The sequence below is a fragment of the Acartia tonsa genome, chromosome 1, assembly GCF_053477335.1.
Source record: "Acartia tonsa isolate MP-2025a chromosome 1, ASM5347733v1, whole genome shotgun sequence".
Lineage (NCBI taxonomy): Eukaryota > Metazoa > Arthropoda > Copepoda > Calanoida > Acartiidae > Acartia > Acartia tonsa.
In genome coordinates, this window is record NC_137260.1 from 44,968,414 (window position 1) to 44,992,407 (window position 23,994).

Genomic DNA, 23,994 nt, shown 5'->3' on the forward strand with positions numbered 1-23,994 from the left:
CCTTCTTGAATGTAGAACTGAATTTTGGGTTATCTCTATCTTGCGCTATAGAATACAATAACCAATACACTATATTTGATACTTTATTTAGTTTTATTAATCCTATCATTTAAAGTAGTAAGATTTGTATCTGTAACTTAAGATACCGATAACTACTAAACCGATTTGCTTCTCTATTTTAGGGAAGCTTTACATAGGTTCTGGAAAGGTTTTAGAATACTTTAAAGTTAAATTCAAGTATTGATAGGGTTTTTGGCCGCGCAGATACTTAAATAATAATAATCATCGCAAATTCTCATTCAAAATGTTATCTGCTATGTTGGCACACCTTGCTTAGCGCTGCACAGTGTTGGTTGAGTGTGTAAGCGCTCCGGCGCGATCTGTGTTGACTCCGCCGTGCTTCCCTACCTGAATACAACACTTTGACAGTCGAGTTATGGTTCTCATACAGTGAGCGTGAAGAGTGCGCGCACAGATTTTATAGTGTTGACTTTATGTTTTAAGTGATACAGCTTTGTGAGCAAAAAAGTGTTATATAAATCATTTTTATCTGTTGATAATAAAGATATTTTGATGTAAAAGTGACTATTAAAATAACAAGTTATAGACGGAAAAATGTAGTGATATGAAGAAATATATTGTTGAATCTTGAGCATTGGCTTACACGAAGGTAAACACACACACACATTTTGATGTAACCTTGAGCAGTTCAAACCATCACACTCACTCACACACATTCTCACATATGAAGAACGGTTCGTTTAGTTTCGGGGCATAAGAAAGGGGGTGTTTTGCTAATAAATATATGTATATAATATACAAAGGCTACACTACATATAAAAAGAGCTACACTATATTGTAAAAAGCGCCTACACTTACACTTTTGTAGCTATTTTATAATGGGATACTTTTTGGGGTTACTCATAGGCTTCATAAAATGCTTTCAATGCCCGGAAAAATGATAGCAAACCAGATTCTTAGAATTTGCCCTATGACAAACGCTTAGAGAGGATTTATTTTGGATTAGTCATTTTGATTTTAAGTGAAATGGGAGATTGATAACATTGCAAGACAAAAATGCATACATTTTACAGAGATTTAAGGGGGGGTTTAAATGATTTTTTGTATTACCATTTAATTTAATCATGATATCGTTAAAGCTGAATATTATATATTATATGTTATTTATAGTTTCTGGTTTTTTTTGCTTTAAATTCTATAAATTTAATATTTGAATAGATCAACAGGATCTTTATATATCCTTATCTCTGGAAAATAGCCTAGAACCCACAAGAAACTACTTAAAATTTCATAATGATAAAGTTGAAGGTACAGCTGTTTTCTAGAGCTTAATTAGCATACAAAATAACACACATCAAATAAATTTAAGTTCATTTATTGTTTTTTAAACAAAAACAGCATTTAATATTTTACAGGAAAATCCTCAAAAATACATATTTTTAGCTTTTTCTCTGTGTTAAAGCCCAGAAACAAGATTCTAGGCCTAAAACTGGTTACCCAAACCATAAGTAATAAGTGGGTTGAGAGAGAAAGAAGGAAGCCGAGAGAGAGAGGGAGGAATGAACGCGAACACCACAATTTATATATTTAATGGTTGCAGAGAGCATTGCTCTCTAACTTTAAAAAGCCCAGCACACATGTTTTTAAATTTGTATAACAACTTGTTTTGCATAAAGGGAAAGTTGTCCTATTAGCCGAAAAAATGGGTCATTTCAACAATTTGATTTATTCTTATAAATAAAGGATTTTTTTATATTAATAGGTTTATTTTATTGATTCGTATATATAAAAATAATACAATTACTTCTCGTTAAAAGATTTTTAGAATTTTTTTGATAATTGTATAAAATTTTTAAACTTATTTTTTTCATTTCCCAAACGACTGGACTGAAAAGTCACCTGGTCATCGACTACTTCTTATTTGTGTTATTAAAGGTCAATTTAATCCCCCATTACCCATAATTTAGAGGGGGTTGGCAGTATTAAAAAACTTATTATTAGTCCAAATCAAAGCTAAGTTGAATTGTTATGTTGAATAAGCAAATTATAAGTAAATGCATTTTGAAATTGATTTCGTATATTTATTTATTTTACATATTTTACAAAAGACAAATAAATAACCTTTGATTTTTTCTATTTTAAGTTTTTTTAAAGTTAGGTTTTTGAAAAGATTTGTTTTTTTAGTCTTATCTAAGGTAACTCCAAAATTGCTGAAATGAAATTGAAAGCAGCTATTAGCTAAGTTACCAAAAAATCACTTTATAGGGAGAAGGATTTATTGTGTGGGAGTATTTGTAAAAAGTAACTGTGCCATTGTTTCCAATATTCACAGGTATTCAGTGATAGACAAATAGAAAATAAATCAATGTGTACCCAATAAATGCTTAGGTATAGATGTATAACCCAGACAACTACCTGGTTCTAGTGGGGGGGATCTTTTCCATCTGTAATGTGCTAGCAAATTGCTTTCTGATATTTTGTAGCGATTGGCTGTTTTAATATTTCCAAAGCTATTGACTGATATTCAAAGACCCAATTGAAAGTCGGCATTTAATCCTCACCCCGTGAACATACAGTTATGTAACTTCTGTCCCCTCTATTCTTTTTCTATAATGTTTACCTGATATAAATATTATTTAATATAATATAGTCGACAAACATTATTGAGATTGTGGGGTAGAAACATTTTTAACTCCAGGTACAAATCCCTGAATATTCACAAGAGCAAGAAAGAATAAAAAACCATTGTTAATGTATTTAACACACAAAAAGTTTTATTGTCAAATTTAACGCTGCCTTTTCTTTAGTTGTTTTAGCAGTTTTATAATCAATCAATTTAGATACTCTACAAGGGTGATAGCATCCATAAAAGCAAAGCTGAACATATTAGACAGTCATATTCAGATCAACATTCAATTAACTTCGGTAGTGTTTTTATTATTAAAAAATTGTTTCAACCAAGAGATGTGAAATTCATGAAACAGATTTTTTAAAGTTGGCGTTTCAATTAATATCATATTTAAAAGTTGATAAAAACCAGAATTAAAACTATTTAAAATGTTTGTATGAATTTGCATATAATGTCCATAAACCAAATCTTGCATTTGAATGAGATTAAAGTATACATAGGTAAATGATTGTAAACGAAAATCAGGTTTGCAGAGGTTTTTGTGCAACTGAATTTTAAAGATAGCTTAGCTTATATCTAAGACTAAAAAATTTCCTTTCATTTTTTTAAATTTAACTACTTTCTATCAATTTAATATCATATTCTTATTGATTGCTTCGAAGCTGATAAAATTTGATATCTTGATTGTTTTTAAGGTTATAAAATAGTGTACATACCAGTTCTCTGATTACTTAAGGGGAACTTAATAATAGTGTCTAACTTTTTATCCTTGTGACGTAACAAAAATCCATCTCTTTTTTAGGGGTTTCCTTTCCCACCTCCCCTCTCATCCTTCGATTTTTGTTACGTCACAAAGATAAATAGTTAGACACTATTACTAGGTTCCTTAAGGGCTTGATGATACAGCTGTTTTCTAGATCTTAATTAACATATATTTCCCTAAATGCATGTGTCTAGTAAATTTCTGTAATATGTTATTCCACCCACAAAATCTTAATTCAATTCTAAACAAATTCTTCCTCAATTGTTTAAGCACTCACAGAAAAGCAGAGTTTTAAATTATTCTGTAAGTGTACACCTTTACAATTTTTAATAATTTATATCATTTGGGAACTCTTTGATTGTTATCCCTGCATTTAATGCAATTATAAGAACGTTTACAGTATGGCTTCGTAACCGATTAATATCTACTGGATTTGAACCGGTTCTTGCAGTCATACTGAAAAATCATATATATCATCGTATAATAAAATTAAAAACATGAAATTAATACCAGTTTTATTGGCCAAGAAAGCTGCCTATACGATAAATAACTATTCCTATCAGAAATATAAATTCCAAAATATAGCTTTGCCGAACAAACAGCTAGAAAAAAATGAGTAATAGAATAGGTATTGTTCATTTTTTTCCGAAATTTGTTAATATATTTGTCCTTTTTTTAACAAAAACAAAATACACTTACATATGTTATTTTGGTATCTAAAAAGACATATTTGGCTTTTGCTAATTATGTTTAAAAACTGATTCCTAGGACATTTAATTGTCGTGTATTATATAAATTTAATTGTTAAGCAACCACTAACCCACCCTTCATAGGTTGTAGGTGACCATATGCTGGCATAATCTTATAAATTAAGATATTTATAAGAAATATTTTTTTTCAGTATAGTTTCTAAAAAGATTAATATCCGCCGGACTAGAACTGGTTCTGTGGCATACTGAAAAAATCATCGGGGCTAACAAAACTGAAATTAATCTTATATTTTTTATTTTACTATCTACGGAATATTTTAATTTTACTTCACCGTATCCAAAGACGTCTAAGGGCGAGGAAGGTCTAGGGGTGTTAAACCCTAAAGCTTTATTGCCCCTCATTTTATCCATATTAATTTTTTTAAATACTTCATATTATCCCTCTCAAACCTTTAAAACACCTCATTTTACCCCAATCGAAATAAAAAGCTTGGACGTCCCTGACTGTATCTTTTGATTGTTATTTTATACTTTAGTCCATTTTGCTATTTAGTCAAAACTAAAGCTAAGTGGCTTCCAAGGTTGATCTGAAACAATATATAATTATAAAATAAGAAACCAACAATTAAGACCATAAAATTTAATCTGAAGCATTATAATTAAAAAACACATGAGGTTAATTTGTCTCATTTTTTCAGACAGTTAACAAAAATTTTAAAAAATTCTGATTAAAAAAATTACCAAGTTTTCTCATGGGGCCAAAAATTAAATAAATAGCTTTTGTTTGGTGTTTAACATTTGCAATTGTTGTCTCAAGGAATACATTTAGTAAATTTATTCAAAACAGCGAATAACAAAACATACAGTGTTAAGTAGCAAAGATACTTTATAACTCACTCTTTGTATGTTTGTCCGTCGGTCAGTCTGTAACGTTTTGTGAGAAATGTGAGAAAATGTGAGTACAACTTACTTAGTTCTTTGGTCTGAAATTTAAATGTTACAACTACAGAGGCAATTTAACTAGAGGAATACAGCTTTATTTTAGAACTATATAACTTTCTTGGCCCTTTGGTCTTTCAGAAAAACATACTGAAATTTCAAGAAAATTAGAAATTACCTTTTATCATATTCTATTTATTTCTATTTATTTTATGCTGGAAGCATAATTTCTTCAACAAATTTGCTATTCTAAAAGCTATTTTTGCTGTAATAAATGCCAACTAAAGTGTTAGACTTTGTCTCATTGTTAATTTCAGACATAGGGGTAATCAAGCAAAAGCATACAGAACTTTTATAATACAATAGGCATAAAAGTTAGCTATGTAGTTTTTGTAAATTTTTTTTTGTAAACACTGCACACATTATATACAACTGCCGGGGTCAGCAGCCGGTTGAATGCAAGACTGCAGCTTAGTGCCACTATGGCTGGTGATGACTTTGCTTAGGAAATGAGGCTAAAAATAGCTGCGGCTGACGTGACGGTGGATATTATTTTCCAGGCCGCCGAATTTTTTTAATCTAGAATACGCGCGGTCTGTTGATGTTGCTACTTCAGTTTTGTCTAAGATGTTTTAATGAGTATTATAGCGGATACAGCTGTTAACAACCGTTTGGTGAAATGGTTGCAGCTGAGGGTAGCTGAAGATTATATATTAAGAATCGTCACACACTTACGGACATTTTAATTTGTAGATTAGCTTTGCTTTTAAGATTTTAAATTGTTTAACTCCACTTTTAAGACCTAGTAGGAATAATTAGGGAAGTATAACGCTAAAAAGCAATTACTGAACTGAATAAATCTTATGACAATGATAAAAACGGCTCCACACGATTTCAATTTTAACCCCAATAAAAGAGTTTATGATTTTATTTTACAGCGCACCTACTCTTTTATCATTATTATTTTTCTGTTTTTATATAGTGTTCTGAGTGACAAGTTATCTTTTAGGAACTTTTTTATTCAAAACTAAAATATTCATTTTCTACCTTTTAGTTTTCAATGTAGTAACTTGAACCGGTAAATTTTAATAAAAACATATTTTGTGACTTTTTCTCCTCATTTGATTTTTTAAGAAAACAAAATGTAATTGTAAATGTGCTGATCATGTTGTTAACGATTCAAGATCAAATTTAACCAACAAAAATTTTAATCTTAATCAACTTTTAAAGTACCTTTTACATTTTAACATTTCAAACAATCTTTTGTAGAGAAAAGACCATAGAAGGTTGGACAAGGATTAATTGTAACTGATCGAATTATATTCCTACTTTTGAGCTGTGTGTTTTTTTAAAATGTTATTTTTGGACATTAGAAAACCTCTACAATCAATAAATGTAAAAAAAATATGTTTAGATAATATGTAGTTTAAGCATCATAATTAGAACAAATTAACAAATTAGACAATAATAAAAATTGATGTCTATCAAACTACAGTTAATCAAATAGATAGGTATCTAATATGTTTTTTAGACTACTCACTGTTTTTTTTATAAATAATGTATTGCATAAATATGTATATATATACATTTGTATTCTATCTTAAGCTAGGTTAGGTAAGGTAGCCCCTCAGGGTTAAGTATAGACATCAAAAAAATATTTCTCTTCGTCTATACATTTCTATGATTAAATTGATTATGCCTACTTTTGATCTGTCTAGGAATCAGTTGTCTAATATTAAACTGTATAGCCAGCCAAGAAGAAGTCAAAATTGTCATGCGAGTCAAAATGATTCTTAAAAAGGTTAAAATATTTTAATTACCCCCGTAATAAAAATTAAGATTCCGTAACAACAACGGGTATAATAATATCATAATTAAATTTTATTTCTTTTTCTTCATACAAAAACAAAGGGACGAATTCTTACTCTGTAACTGTAATTTCTTTGAAAAAATGGAATTAAAATAAAGCTTTATTTTTCCTTCTTTTAAAAAATCTTCTAAAACATATTCAAGGAAAAAAAGTTTTTTTATTTTAGATTTTAAATCAAAAACTGTAAATGCTTGTTAAACATAGTTCCTTTAAAGCCGTTTAATGGCATTTACTCTATATCTTATTATTTTTCTTTGTTGACAACAAATACTTTTCCTTAGTGTAAAATTTTTATATAAGACTTCTCCTTCACGGCTTCGAATTCTGAGGACAAAAACTGGTTCTAAACCATGATGGAAACACCTGTATTTCTTTTGTTGTAAACAAACAGAAACTAATTCTTTAAATTTTATATTTACATATCTGTTGACAACTGTCCATAAAGCCTAAGATAAGGATATAAATTGAATATTTTGTATTTTTTTTGTTTATAATACCTTAGACGATTTAATAAGCTTATTCTTTTTAAATTAAACAATAATCAGTTATGTTGCCTTTATTTAAAATCTATTAATCAAATAATTTTGGTAAAAATTTACCAGCGAAACTACTCCATAACTAAGCTCTGTCCTTACATCTTAATATTTTTCTAAACTAATTTTTTTTTTAAAGATTCTTCATTTACTGTCATTTATATATTTACAAGCATCTAAAAATGCTTTGTTGAGCTACCAATGGATAAAATTGTTCCTGTAACAACATGCATGATATTATTGATAATAATATGTAATAAGTTAAAATATTAAAATGAATTTGTCTACAATTTGATGGATGGAGTTCTAATATACATTTTGGATCCTATGTGCATTCAAAAACGTCCAAAATATTTAATTCTGTAGCATGCACAGCGTTTTATAGGAGTTAAATCATTAAGGGTTGAAAAAGAGGAGGGCGGGCGTTCCCAATTTCAATTTTAAGGGGTTGTTGACGTCCCCCGTACGCATGATTTAATAACACTGTAGAATCTAGAAGTATTGTCCTGGCCTACTTAAATTATTATTGATTAATGTCACCAATATGCAAAGGTCTTAAGGGATAAGACAATGGACGATGAATTGATGATTGATTATCCCCGATGATGATAAACAAAATTACTCCTAGATTAAAAAAACATTTAAGGATTTAGGTATTCAAAGTTTTTAGGTCACAAATAAGGGAATGTGACTATAAAATTTAGTGTAAAAGAATAGTCCTCACTGTCCCCTTCATTCCAGGCAATGAAATATTTGATATAAGTTATCACAATGAAGGCACACTTTTGATTGAAATATCGTGAATACACGTTTTGTCAACCAATTTATTTTGCCATGATTTCAATGAATATTTAGAACAATATTCCTAACATTTTTCATTTACATTTCTGCCTTGGGCCATATGGAAAATTGATAATAGACATCACTTTTAAGGATTTTATTATAGGATAAAACGTAAACCTCCGGGTGTGGCAAAACCGACAACCAACCGCTTTTACTGCATAATTTTTGCCTTTAAATAAATTATAGTTAATTATTTTGGTTATGTACCTACTCATAATTTGAAAAGTTAATTTGCATGTCTTTAGTTAGACGCAGCCAGCAGCTGGAATCAAAGTTTGCATATTTATCTGTAGGGGAGGTTGATAATTTTTAACATATCTGTAATCGCCTAACGGTAATAGAAAAATTGAACATTAAAACAATTTTTTTCAATATTCACATAATTATGTTTTGTTTTAATCGACTAAACATCATCTATTGACTTACTAACTGTTTTCATAGCTTCTAGTATTGTAACATAGATATATATTAAGCAATATTAATCAGTTTTAATCGAATGTAATTATAGTATGTCATTATGTATTTTTGTAATTTAAATGTTTATACAAAGATGGAATGATTCAAATAGATTAAAATAATGGATATAGAAAACGTGGATATATTGACAGGGTAAAATTTATCGTCAATTAAGGTTGATGATATGGACCTTATTTATTGGTTAGTTCATTCATCAAGTAGAAGGAGAGGGGATATGGTAAAGGGGGTGGATTTTAGCCAGCTGTGAGCAACACTTTATCAGAGAACATAAAAATGTGGTGCAACATCCAAGTAATTATACAATATACATCGATTATTAAATCTTAGAAAAACTATCTCTTGCAATGGCTGAACATAAGAAATTTATGTAGAGTAACCAAATGATATCCTATAATTACCACATTTGACAATTTGATAATAGAACTGCAAAGAGTCAAAATACCCTTAGGATCTAATATTAAAAAGTCATAAATTTTAGTTTATTTTAATAAAAAATCTAAGTAGTATGATGATTTTTATAAAATTTTAAGTATTCGTCATACATAAAATAAGAGTCTTCAACATACACAAAAATAGCACTTTTCTTATGATTTCTTGATATTTTAAAGCGTATTTATCATTTTTAGATAAGTTAATTATAAAAGTTAAGGTGCAAAAATTGTTAAGTAAGGTGACTAAAATACATACAGAAATACAATAATTTTGCATCGCATATTTTTAGAAATAACCTAGCCTTACGTGGTAAAGTCTTGAGTGGTTTATAGCTTCTTGGTCTAATGTAACATGCTTGTTACTATAGCTATTCATTTCAAAATAGATGTAAATGTAATAATAGATAGGTTATAACTAGAATGCTACTAGAATGCTAAATTGATTTGATTTCCTTGCTATTTTCAAAACAATCTCTTATTAATTTCTATCTAAATTGTAGAATTAGATAGCATGAGGGAGGAAAGGGGACATTGGACTGTAAAATTAAAATATACCCCACATGTGTCAAACAAGATTTCTAATTCGTTGGCTTAAAGTTTTTGGACCCTCTATTAAATAATAGTTAATTTTCTTTATCATAAATGTGTGTTCATCAATTTAGCTATAAAGCTACAATCTACAATAAATTGCTCAATGTGTTTTTGCAATCGGGGGGTTTGTCAATCGAGGTATCTCTCTTGCAACTGTAGTATCTCTTACAATGATGTATGGGGCGCTGCTTAAAAAGGCAAACAGATCAGAAATCGGACACTTTTTGGCAACCATTACCATTTAGGAACACTAGATTCTCTTTTTTAACAATATTTTTAACTGTATTTATGTATAGGAAGTACTTTTGGATGTGTGTAGATTGGTAGCTATTTAAAAAAGTTAACTTTAAAAAGAATTAATTTTTATATATAAATCCAAAATGATCTAAATATTTTACTCCTATTTTTTGCATAGGTTAGGTTATGTTAGGTTATAATGAGTACTGGGTAGCCCTACAGGGTTAAGGCCCCCCGCAGATGTTAGGCATAGTAAGAAAAACTACCCCCCACGTATATTATTTTTTTCAATAATCAGGGGGGTAGTTTTTAGTGATCAACCTGCAATTTGAGGGATAGCACCAAACCTTAATAAGGAATTCCTTTATTTTTGTAAAAAATAAATCCTCCAAATTCCAAATTTATTGTTTTTCCGTGCATATATTTGATTTTACAAGTTGAACATATCATCTTTAAGACAGTTCATATTTATGTTCCCAACATTCAAGGACGTACAATTCTTATTATACTAGCGAAACTACTTTACAATTTGCCCGTGTATGTCTGTTTGTCTGTATAGATCATTTATATAATTTTGTGCTTTGTTTCGTCCTTTTTATTATTCTTACTTCTTTTGATTATTTATATTTTTAATTCCTATTAAATTCTTCGCAATTTTGGACGTAATCAGCCTTGGTTTTAAATGAACAACTGTTTTTTAACCTTATTTTTTTTATTTATTAGCCTTTTTATGAGTTATATTAGTTATGTAATCCTTTTATAAAAGAAACAGGATGTCTATATCTTTATGTCTGTCTGTACCGAAGTATCTCTCAAGCCGACATAGCATATTTTTTAACTACAATGAAAATATCTCCTATACAATAAAAAAATATTTCTATTGCATCAAATGATTTTAAAATCCGCTTGTTTCATCAAAAAGTATAAGAAATTCCACACAAAAAAAATGTTTAAATTGGTTGGATTATGTAATCATATATATACTTACAAAAAAAATAGATTAATTTTTACAGGTACACCGACAAACCTCCTAAAGGGACAAACGTCCTAATGCGACAAACGTCCTAAACCTCATAATGCGACATACATACTAATGCGACAAACCTCCTAAACGACATACCCCCTAATGCGACAAACCACCTAAAGGGACAAACATCCTAATGCGACATTTCTTAAGTAAAACGTCATAAAATTTTTCAAAAGTTATTAAATAAAAAATCTTCCAAATTTAAGGACAAAATCCACCACTGCTGTTAAAAAAGTTGAACAATAAAATCCAATATGGCGATAAAACACACAGGGACGAAATTAGAAACCGAAATTTCTTTCTTGAATAACTTTGTCCACAGGGTGAAATTTAAAAATCCGTCCGACAGTTGTCCCAAAGTCTGTGTTGGCTACCCAACGGCATGGTTTCGAACCCGATACAACCTTGCATTAAAAATATCGACCCTTACCTCACACTTAATAAATGTGATATCACTCTTGAAAAGTTTTTAGGGGGTTTTACTTAAAAGATGTCGCATTAGGAGGTTTGTCGCTTAGGACGTTTGTCGTTTAGGAGGTTTGTCGGATTAGGATGTTTGTCGCATTAGGACGTTTGTCGTAGTAGGACGTTTGTCGGTGTACCATTTTTACATTTTTAATAACATTTTATTATATTATATCTTAATTTGTATATAGTATGGATAATGGAAGTTGGCTACGAATTGTAAAATTTAGATCATTTATCCTATAATTTTTGTTTTGATATCTGCAGACAACTGTCTAGAATAAGTTATTTCATTTGTTATATAATATATAATTCTTTTGATTGGTTTTTTTTATGTTTGGGAAAGGCTTATAGCTTTTTGTATTAGCCTATCTACAATCCACATATTTGATGCCTGAATTATACTCAATATATTAATCAGGGATCTAAAGAGATAAGACAAGGGCCGATAAATTATTGTACATCCCCAATGTTGAAACACAAAATTCTTTAGATTACAATCAGTGGTTAAAACGTTTGGACACTCAACTTATGGCAACCGATAAAAATTTAATTAAAGTCACCAAAGTTTTAGAGCAATCAAATAACAAAACGTTATTTTAAACTTTTGAGACTAGCCCAATGTCCCCTCCCTCCCTGGTATTAGTGAATAGTCCCTAATTGGTTAACAATATGCTATGACAACATCCTAAGCTCACCTTACAACACCAGATTACAATTACTTTAGAAACAAGACACCTTTTTTAATTTCTGTCCACATACAATATGAGAGGTAGGATATGTTAAAATAGAATCAATTTGCTCATTTTTGAGTTTCTTCTTTCTTTATACAGATACTGGAGGATGCGCTCCGAGCATCTAAGGCTCGTATAACAGAGGTATTGAAATGAAAAAAAATGCCCAGCGCCTTTAAAGCTAAAATTCTTAGCTCTCTCAAAAAGAGAACTGATCAGTTCAGTACTTATCTTGATCTAAATCTACAGACAAAACTTTATACAATAGGATTCTTGTTAACCTAAAATTTAGATATCATATTCACAATAATTTAATATCTTCAAAAATATATCAACATAAAATTGCTAATATAAACCTGGAAAATAATATAAGTGTGCTTTACATTACATAGATATTTAAACTTATTAAATTTATTTGTCACTTCTACATAATTTTTACTTCAACTTGCTGACAAACATCTCATAAACATATTTTTAAATTGTATCAATCAATTACAGTTATACAGATTTTTAATTAAATTGAAAAGTGCACTCAGTGGAAAAATACTTTTAGATTATCCCCTTTTAAGGGACACTATATTCTTTTAGGTATTTTTAGATTTTATATTACTTTTTTTTTTGGCTTAAGTCGATTTTAAGGCACTTGACTAAATTGGTCAATGCTAATATTTTATTGACGCTTTGCTAGAGCTAATTTAGATAAAATAATAATAAAATTAATAATTTAAAGATCTGTTCTATTACAGAAATTTTTCCGATCAAAAATTTTAAAATGTCAAATTTTTTAAATTATATTTTAGCTGTATAAAATGAATGGTTTCGGTGCAATCTGAAGATAAAATTTGATAAATCAAACTATCCTCGTATCCTTTTAAGCATTGAGATGAATTATCGATAAGTTTTTATATTTTTATTGATCTCAAAATATAATTAAACCTTGGAACCTTTGATTGTGTTTAATTGTTAAACAATAACTTTTTAAAGCAAACTTGAACTTTCAACACCCCCATTTTGATTTTTAGAATTTAATATTTCCTTCTATAAAAATTTGTGCACTAAAACCGAAATTAATCTAAAAACTAAATTTAAAACAGTCAACGGTAAATTAAAAATGTTAATTAGCTTAAGATCTCGTAAATGGCTGGTATGATTATGATTTGTTTTTATGGGGACCATCATGAATGCCTAGGGGTTGGTATTGGGCCCGTTACCTGACACTTTCCCCTCCTTTTTTTGATACTAGGGGCGAAGTAAGTGAATATATTGTTAAATTGATTTATCATACCACCTTTTCAAATAACTTTTTTTCAAAAAATTTTACGAGGGGGGGGGGATGCATAGTTTTGTTCCAAATCAATCAAAACGTAAAATGCCGATCTCGGCCTTGACTTCGCTGTTGTTCTTAAGCTTGAACATAAAATATAAAAAAGATTAATTAATATTTCCTTATCAAACCGTATTAATCAAATTTTAGGCAAATGTTTTCTTTTCAATATACATCCGATTTTTAAGCCCCAATGTTATTCTATAATTAAGGTTTTCCGTTGACTAATCTAAGCTTATATTGTTTTTAATATTAAGAGACAACTTGCGCAATTTCATCTTAAGTTAATTTTTTACATCATTTGCCTAAATTTGACTTGATCTTTGCATTTTGGTTTTTTTTATTGATCTTAATTTGTTTTTATTTTTTTAGGTATGTTATGAAATTTATAAGAACATATACAATAAACATATATTTATATTATTTAATATCTTTAAAAATTTCCTTTCATGTTTCAATTTACAGTGAAATTTATATTGTTATGAGATATTCAATGCTTATATCATCATACTTACAGGTTAGGTTATATGGGTACAGGGTCACCCTGTAATGATAGCAGGGTACCTTTGTTATACTTCCAGCAGGGTCTGGGCCCTGCATAGTTGTAGAAGGAAGGGGGTTTCGTTGCACGACAGACATTTTGAGTGAAATCACCTTTTTTAATATTATTTCATCTTTTCAACAATTTTCAAAGATTAAAATCATATAATTAATTTCATGTTGGTCTTTTCATCTAAAAAAAGATCACCGCATTAATTTGAATATTTCCAAAAGAAGCCAAAATAATGTAGAAAGCAATTTTGTTTGATAAGAAAGCATAAAAAATGCGCCACGCTTGACAAAATCTGTCAAATTAAAAGAAATTTGACTGTTGCGGATGATTCGCGGATATACTAACAAGGATAATTATATGTTTGACTGGACAGCTGCTAAGTTATTTCATTGTATTTTTGCTTATAGTTAACAATCATTACATATTTATTATTATCATATCTTTTGCTTCATGCTTTTGATTTCTATTTTTGGTGCTTTGCAACAAAGGGACTGTTGAGCACAGAACCCTTCCTCTTTTATTTTTAAAATAAACTGAGGGGGTCGGTTAGTTTTTTCCTATGCGCAACTCTAGCCCTGAGTAGCTACCTAGTACCCCTAAGCTAAAGTATTAAACAAACAAACAAACAAAATTTTTCATCTTTCATGTTTCTTTACTCCGTGTCGAATCCTTTGGAATCGAAACCTCAAGTTTGATAAACCGTCAAAAGATAAATTCATTTTTGCCACTCAAAATGACTCCTAGAGAAGCTTCAATGAAGTAAGCCAACGTGCGAGCAAAGAAAAAAGAAATTATTATGGAGAGTAAGTTTTATGGTTGAGTTTTGAATTATGCATTTATGTTTTGTGTTTTATGTTATGCTTGACATAGGATAACATTAGACATCACCTAGACGTAAAACATTTCCCTCTCAAAAATCAACAGTTTCTTTTAATGTACAAGTTGCTTTGCCCCTAGCCTCTATGAGAGGTCAGGAAAATAATCTAAAACATCTATAAAGCCTCACTGTAAAGTACAACCAATTAAAACCCTTTGTCTTATCCATACACTATTCTTTTTTTTGATTGGTTCAAAACACTCTTGTCTATTGTGGTGGTGTTCGGGGTTAGCCAATGGAAATAATCATCTTGCGGTTTTAAAGTTTCCCTTCTTAAATGCTTTCAAATACAAAGATCAAAATGTCTCTTGGAGATCAAGAAAATATCATACATTTCCCCTATTTGGTACTTAATTAAATTTAATTTATTTTAAATTTTTTTTATTTATTTAAAGACAATTTAGGTATGACAAAATTAAGGTAGAACAATTTTAGGAAGTAAAAATATATGCAAAATATTTAAAAAGTAGGTTTTAATCAGTCTATTAATTTTGATAGCTTAAAAGTTCTATGTATAAATGAACATACATTTGTTACGGGGGGAAATTGTTTTTTTTCCGAAAAAAAATATTATAACAGATTTCCTTTTTTTTAATAAATCAAGAAATAAGAATATATGTAGGTTAATGAATTACGTATAATTTCCGTATACTTTATAATTCATGTTTTAACATAGTTTTTTTTTTAGACAAAGGGTAATTGAAAAACCAGAACTGTTATAATTATATTTATCCTATGTGTGGTGTGTACTACATAGTGTTATTATTTGTATAGGAACATAAATAATTATGTAACCTTTGTTAGGATCCCCGATACTCTATAACTACAACTCTGTCTGTCCCTACGTCACATCTGGGTTTTGTTTGAATAACTGCAATACCAGCGGCTACGTCCTATGGGCACTTAAGGAATCAGGGGAGTAGACTCTCAATTTTAGATATAGTTTGAAAAGAAAATGTAAAAAAAAATTGGGGAAGGGCGGAAAATTTAATACAGTGGTGATTTCTTTTGAAAAGTAGAGGTATTCTCCCCCAAAAACTTCACTGGACTTATGATAAGCTTCACTGTAAAGGAGCACCTTATCGATTCAGTGGTTTTAGATATCCGCCTTCTAGACATCCTGTTACTTTCATATAATTATATAAGGTGAAACCTGTTATAATCAAAGAGTTATTGAAAATACCTGCCAAAATTTGCTTTTTCTTTATGGGCAAAATTGTCCTTGGTTACACAACAGTAAATAATCAATTTTTTCATAATAATGGAATTTGAAAATTCAACATTTAATTAGTTTTAAAACTGTATTTGTAACATAAAATCTAATGGAATCAATATCAAACGTTAACTATCGCATCGTATCATCGTGGATATTAAAATGAAAAATTTTAAGATTAGACATTTTTGTTAGCTCGAGGGTCCGAAGACCCAGGCTAACAAAACTAGTATAAATCTTACGATTTTTATTTTAATATTTAAATTGGATGTAATACGATGTTATACATGATTTTTCAGCATGGCTGAGAACCTGTTCTGATACAGCGAATATTAATCTGTTTCGAAGTCATACTGGAAATGATTTTCTTGAATATTTTTTTATTTTCCCTTCTATTTATTTAAACTTGATGATCTTTAATTCAAAATATATTCAATTTGATATTATAAGGAAATTGTAAAAATGTTTACCAATTTGATTGACAGATTTCAGCTTCAATGAATCTTAAAAGAAAAAAAAGTTGTCAAAATTGCAACTTCTTTGAAGTAACTTTTAATAAGCATTAAAAAGTGTACAAGGAAAGGGAGTTTTATCTGAAGAAAAACAATTTATCTTCTAACTTTTTCATTGTACAAAACAAACCTATTATATCAAGTAGTGAGCTTTTTTTGTCTGTAGCTAACCACTAAACTGATATGGATCTTCTTTACAGTGAAGCTTTTTGAACGTCAGTGAAGGATTATAACGTTGCAGGGGATGGGTATCTTCCTTCCCAAGAGAAATAAGCAAGAAGCAATACATTTTTCTTAAGTAATAAGTTTTGATTTATAAGTGATGAACATAATAACTTAAATCAATAAAAATGATAAAAATTAATTAACCTTGTTTTATACCTATGTCTGTCTCCCTGAGAAGATAATATATGATTTTAACAATTATCCTAAACATAAGTTGCCACTTTTATCTCCTGTTTTTTTATCTTTCCCTTTTTAAACTCTTTGCAATTATCACCCCCTACTTAAATGTTAAAGCCCTATAAAAGTGTTTTTACATTTGAGTGTTTAACAAAAATGTTAAAAGTTTAAGAAATTTTAAAGGTAATTGAAAAGGAAAGAAATTATCCTTTTAGTAGATCTTGAATTATATTTAAACATTGCTTCTAATGGACAAAATCATTCCTGTTTAAAACCTTAGCTGGAATTTAAACTATTGCAAATTTTCTACAGAATGTTCGAGCACCCATTAGAAGATTATTTTACAGGAAATCCTTGTTCATGAACTTATGAGCAACAAAGTGGTGAAACTTCAAAACGACATCAAATTAAAATAGCATTATTAGCATTATGGTACTTTAATAAATATAATAAGTGTCAAATATCTTTAATAAATAGAAATGGGGTGAATTGATTAAAAAGAGAAATGTTTTTGTAGAAAAGAACCTAAAAACAAGGGAAACTAAAATAAATTTAGAATTACAATTATTTTATTAAATAACTTTGAGTTATCATATTTGCCTACTGTTACTTAATTTTCATTTTGAGAAGATATGAAACTATTTGACATCATCGTACTTGCAAAAGGAGGTAAAAATCAAAACATGACACCTAATAATTTAGCTAAATTTTATATGAAAAAAAAACTCTTGTAAATATAAATGTAGATAATATGGGTACAGAACGTCTATTTCCCGTTTAGAGCACAAGCTCAATCTTCAAGCAATAGTATTTTTACCAAGCAGCCAATCTTTATTCTAGATAATAGCCAAACAAATTTTAAAAATAGGATTTAAGTTTAGGTTTCACATTTAAATGTCTTGTTCCTAGAAAAGCTTTTTTTAATCTCGGAACGATAGGACTATTTTTCTTTAGAACTGCAGTGCCCACCCTTTCCAATTTACCATCAATTTGGTTTATACGGAAAGAAATTCCTCTTTTGCATAAACCTTAATCCGCATTGAACCCTCTACAACCTTACTTTTTCTCTTTTAAACCAAAAGCTAAACATATTTCTTTTATCAAGCTTCATTGTGGCAACGTATAAGCACATTGACTTATGATGTTATAAGTTACAACCATTTTATACTTTGTTGTTGTTGCCGGATTCAATTTTAATATCATGTTTATATGGGCGTGCACAATGTTTATGGTCCGGGCGTACACAATTGAGTTGTGGCTAGGAGTGGGGACAGGTAGGATTATGGCGCCTGATTTTCACGCGCAATGTGCCTGCTTGAATACTGGGATTTGTCGGATTCGAGTCTGGACCACACTCCCTCATACTAGAAACGTTAAAAATTATATCTTCTATGGCACATGACATTAATATTGGTAAGGGGAATTCCTTGCGCAGTTTTGAGACAAAGGTTGTTCAATCAAAAGGTTGGTTGTTTGTTTGGTGTTACTTGACATGATATACTACAGTGGATGTTATAGTATCGCATCACATTACAAGCTGAGGATGCTCTGGCTTCTCTAGATGATGTCTTAACATTTAAGGAGTCATCAAGCCCCAATGAGGTTGGAGGTGTGTTTCCTGACCTCCAGTTTCAACCCTTTAAAAATAATGATTTTTTATGCGACTGAATAAGCTTAATATATTTTGTCATTGATATGATTGAATAAAGTTAATCACCATGCTATTTTAAAGATTTTAAATTCATTAGTTTCAAATCTTGATAACATTTTCAATTTTCTTTTTTAATATAATCCAATATTTAAAATTCTCTATTGAAATTTAATATTATCAAGTCTACTTCAGTATGTAGTTTGATACAAGAATTTGGCACTTGGAGTAAAACTCTGTTGCCTTTAACTTTAACTGTCAAAAAAGAGATTAAGAATAAGGTAACCATTGACTTGACGACTATTTGTACGCAAAGTTTTATTTTTAATTCGGGTGCCCTATATCTTTATCCATGTATATCTTGAATAGAGTCTCCCACCCTTCATAATTCAAATTGTCAACAATAAGCCCAAGAATTTTCTTTGTTCACTAAATATCAAATATTTATTACATAAAATTTTATTAAATAATGAAGCTACTCTATAAGTTTATTCATACGGATTAATTGGTAATATAATTGAATTTGTAAGGAGTTTTACACTCCCATTTTTTATTATACATTTTTTTTCTCGTGTTTCTTAAACTGTGTTTCCATGGCAATTTAAACATTTTATTTTTCGTAATAATAAATTTAAGATTGAATTTCAAAGAAATATTACACATTAAAATGGTCTTCCTTCATATGATCCCTTTTAACTAGAAGTGTATGAATTAACAATAACATAATTGTTTGAAATTATCAAAGTAAATGTATTAAATAAACAATATATACATATAAATACTTAAGAATAAAGGCTATTGTAACTATGTCAACCTCTAAAAGTGTATCAAACTGTGTACATACAATGTCCTTAAAGTTTTAGATATTGATATACTTTCTAACTAAGGCACGTTTCTACATCTTTTCGTCAAAAATATTGATAATATCTATCAAATGTAATAAGAAAGGATAATTGAATTATATTTTAATTTAATATTACCGATTAATGAATTAGTGGGTAGCTAATACTTCTAATTTTTAAAAAGACAAAATAAGAATCTTGATTATTGTACTTCCATGAATTAGCTTACACTAAGATTTGTTGTTACAATTGTTACCATTTTAGCTAATAAATTATATTTCTTACAGTTTTATATGATACACATTAGACTTTTGTGTGACTGAAGTCATAAACGTATGTCCTATATGCAGTAGCTCGCTCATTTCACATAGAGTAACTTTTGAAAGGGCGGACTTTGTTATTGATTAGAAAACATTGAAAATTAATTTCTAGCGAACTTTTCTTATAATTATGAAAGTGTTTCAATTAGACCATTTAATTTGATATATATTAAAATCTGTTAATATTCAAACAATGGGACAATCATTTGCAAGATCGACAGTGTTAATTCAACATTACCTTCGTATGTAGTAGATACGCTACTTAATGAACCTTTTAAGAAAATAAAAATGTGTCACAATCTTAAAAATACATTGGTGCCTTCACTTAAACCTATTTTTGACCATCGAACTCCCAGCTTATAATAAGAACAAAATAACACATTCTAGCCCCTATAGGGGTAGGAGGGTTCTTTTTACTTTAACTTAACCTAATCTAACCCTTAACCTAATTTTTCTCCTTTTAAACATCATACACCAAATACTGTATAATTGAGAAAACGCCAATACATTTAAAAATTTAAGAATTAATCTTTGGCTATAATTATGAAATGAACTTACTTAAATTCACACAAAGGGTTTTTATAGCTTTTATTTTTCAAGTCAGGCAAATTTAATACAATAATTGAATTACAACTTTACTTATGAAACATATATCTTTTAATTTTACATAATATGCTTCTTATTTTATAATTATTTTTAGGCTCTACTTTAATTGTTCTTTTAATTGAGATTTAAAGTTTAAAATTCAGGGTTAAAGAAATATGTATAATGAAGTATTTCAAAAGAACAATTTAATGATTTTTAATCGTTTTCTTATAATTTCAGGTATTTTTACAAGTTCAAACAAAAACTCCTAAAAATTGGTCGTTTTTAAAAAGGTATTTCAATAAAAATGATTATGTTTTTTATACTAAAAAGCTTTACCACTTAACTATGACTTTAAAAGAAAATTAAATAGTTAAGAGGGTAACCTAGAACCCTTCCTAGTCTATTACTGAGCCGAACTAAAAAAATAGTAGAGTAATTGGTCTGCCGTTTACGAGATCTTATTGGAGCTCCTACTTTATCTATTTTTTTATTTACAAAACTCTCAATCCCTATTATAAACATAGCGATTAGAAATTATAACGTTTTTCCTTTGTGTCTAAATCATTTTTACTTTACGAGTTGACAATAATTTAGAATAATTGTTTAGCTTTGGCTCCAGACTCTCACTTAGAAGTAGCAAAGCTACTGTATAACTCATTTTGTCCGTCTTTTTATCTCATAAAGATACAAGACTGAATTTTTTGTGTACATTCCTCAGAACCAGGTGTATCAAGTCTATTTATTTTTTTGTCCGTCAGTCTGTCCGTAATGCTATGAAAGTCAATTTATTTCCACAAAGAATACGTGATTTTCTCGGATTCTATTATGGATCAAAAGATTTTTTGTGAAGAACTCTGTGACCTATCATATAGTCTATACATTTTAACTTTTCTTGATATTTTTTTACCAAATTTTTTTGTGCTTGGCTACTTATGGATGTTGTCATCCTTGTTATAATTCCACCTTACTCATCTTGTTATCCTTCAATAATAACTCTTTGTTAGATAATATATTTATTGTTGATTTTTTGTAGCGCATCTTCTCTTTTGTTGGAATATGTCGGTATGTCACTCTGTCTGATAATATTTTACTTTTAAAAAATATATATAAATCATAATTTGTGATTTATATATATTACAGGCTAAATATTGAAAATTGGCCAATCATTTATCTTTCAAACATAATCTTTACTGTAATCAGTGGCGTGCGAACCGAAGGGGGCATTTGGGGCAATCGCCCCCCCCTAGCGACCAAAACGCCCCCCCCCCTGCCCCCCCCTAGCCACCGCCCCCCCTGCCCCCCCCTAAATGTTGAAAAATGCCCCATTTTGCCCCCCCCCCTGGTCAACAAAAATGCCCCTTTTTGCCCCCTACCCTACAAAAAGCAAAATTATCCCAGTTTCCAAAAAAAAGATCAAGAAATACTCAAAAAAAAATTTTGGCGCTTCGCACCAAACAGACAGTTACTTTTCATTTAACCTTACCAAATTTTTTAATTAGTGTAGAAATACTCAAAAAAAAAAATTTTTGCGCTTCGCGACAAACAGACAGTTACTATTCATTTAACCTTAACAAATTTTTTAATTAGTGTAGAAATTAGGTTATAATCTTTTTTCACTGAACATAACAAACCTGGTAATAGGAAGTATTTTTTTTTGTATAATATAAACTTTTTTCCAAAGAAATTTTGTACATCCCCAATGATGATTACCCTTATATAGATTACAATTAGTGGATGAAATGTATGGAAACTCGACTTAATTAACCAACCAATCAAAATTCCATTAAAGACCCCAAAGTTGTTGAGCCAACGAATAAGAAAATTTTATATGAAATATTGGGGACTAGTTTAATAAATAGCCCAAAAACCCCTCCCTCCCTGCATATTTAAAGAAAAAATTTGCGCTTCGCGCCCTTCCAAATGGTTTCTGCTTTTTATTTCATTGTATATTTTGTTTTTATTTCTACAAAACAACAAATATTTAATTAAAAAGTTATTTTATATAAAAAAGAAACAGCGTTGATATTTATCTAAGCCTTTTTCTCAACACTGTATGTCTGTCTAAATGAATAACTATATATGATGTCATATTATTTTCAGGATAAGTTTATAATTTTTTTTGTGTACATACCCTTACAAAAAGACATGTTTTTTTATGGCAATTTTCATTAAAAACCATTAAAACTAACTACACTCTATATTCCTAACTTGATAAAATACGCCACTCTTGTTGTCTTTAATTGATTTTAGTTCAAAGGGGGAGTAAATATTTTTAGGTGTGCTTCACGCACTTCCCTTATAAATCATTGGAAACACCACTTAATCAAAAATTAACAGAGTTTTAAAGTGCCATTTAAAGAGGGTAGGATATGTTGATATAACTTTTTAGCTTCTCTATAATTCACTATGGCTGTCAGTACGAAATGCTAAGGGGGAAATGTGATTTTCAACTGCAATTAAAGATAGAAGGCTAAAACTTAATGTTAACATTCCCATCATTATGGAGTATAATTAACTATTAAAAATTCATGGAGGTCGGACGTCGGACGTTTTTGGCTTTTTTGTATCTTTTAAATTTCGGGTATAGTCCCTTTTGTGACATTGCCTCTTAAGGTGCATTTCGTCGTATTTTCACAGCAGCTTTTCACCTATTTAAAGCTCCTCCGGGGCCAATTGCCTAAGCCTGCGGGGAAATCACCTGACCCAACTTAACCTAGAATAACCTATTAAAAGCTACTATGAAAATACGACAAAATGCCCTTTGAAAGGCGTTGCCACAAAAGAAACTATACCCTAAAGTTTTCCATATTTCTAAGAGATTTTTATATCTGTAGATGAAAGGACAAGTAATTTTCTTTATATCTTTGGTTTTTATGGAACGATAAATTTTTTAGTGGATTATAAGATTTAAAAAAAAAATTTCTTGCTGTTTCGAGCATCCAGTATGTAATTTACTTTGACTGTCATCACACAACATACAGAAAAAAGGATTTGTGACTTTTTCTATCTAAAATATATATTGATTTCAACAGATGCTCTTTAAATCTTGTCTGTATTCTTATTAATGATTTTTTTGTGCTTTGCTACTTATAGATGTTGTCATCCTTGTTTAAAATCAGTTTTACATAATAGGTAAATTTTAAGTAAATTATTTCCAAAATGAGTGTTTTTATCTCCCCCCAAAAAATTTTTTTAATGGGGTTATTCATCCTTCCTGTTGAGATTTTATAACATCCCCTTCCACCCATAAAAAAATGTTTTGTGGTGGGGGGGGGGGGAAGGTTAAATTATCTTCTGTACTTTTTTTTCGAAGATGCTTTCTAGCTCCCTTCCCTTCGGTCATTGCAGGGTGGGGAGAAAGGATGGGGGAGAAGAGATGGGGGATATAAATGGGAAATAGGGATGGGGAAGAAGGGATAAGGACTAGAAGGCCCATAATCAAATA

The 23,994-nt window shown here is 29.6% G+C and overlaps 1 long non-coding RNA gene across 1 annotated transcript in view; it reads left to right on the forward strand.

The window, feature by feature from the left end:
* Positions 1-427: 427 nt before the first annotated feature.
* Positions 428-23,994, forward strand: part of LOC145321500 (uncharacterized) — a 36,391-nt gene continuing 12,824 nt past the window's right edge. The window contains exon 1 of the long non-coding RNA XR_013880263.1: positions 428-670. This is a non-coding gene — a long non-coding RNA (uncharacterized LOC145321500). The remainder of the gene's footprint in view (positions 671-23,994) is intronic.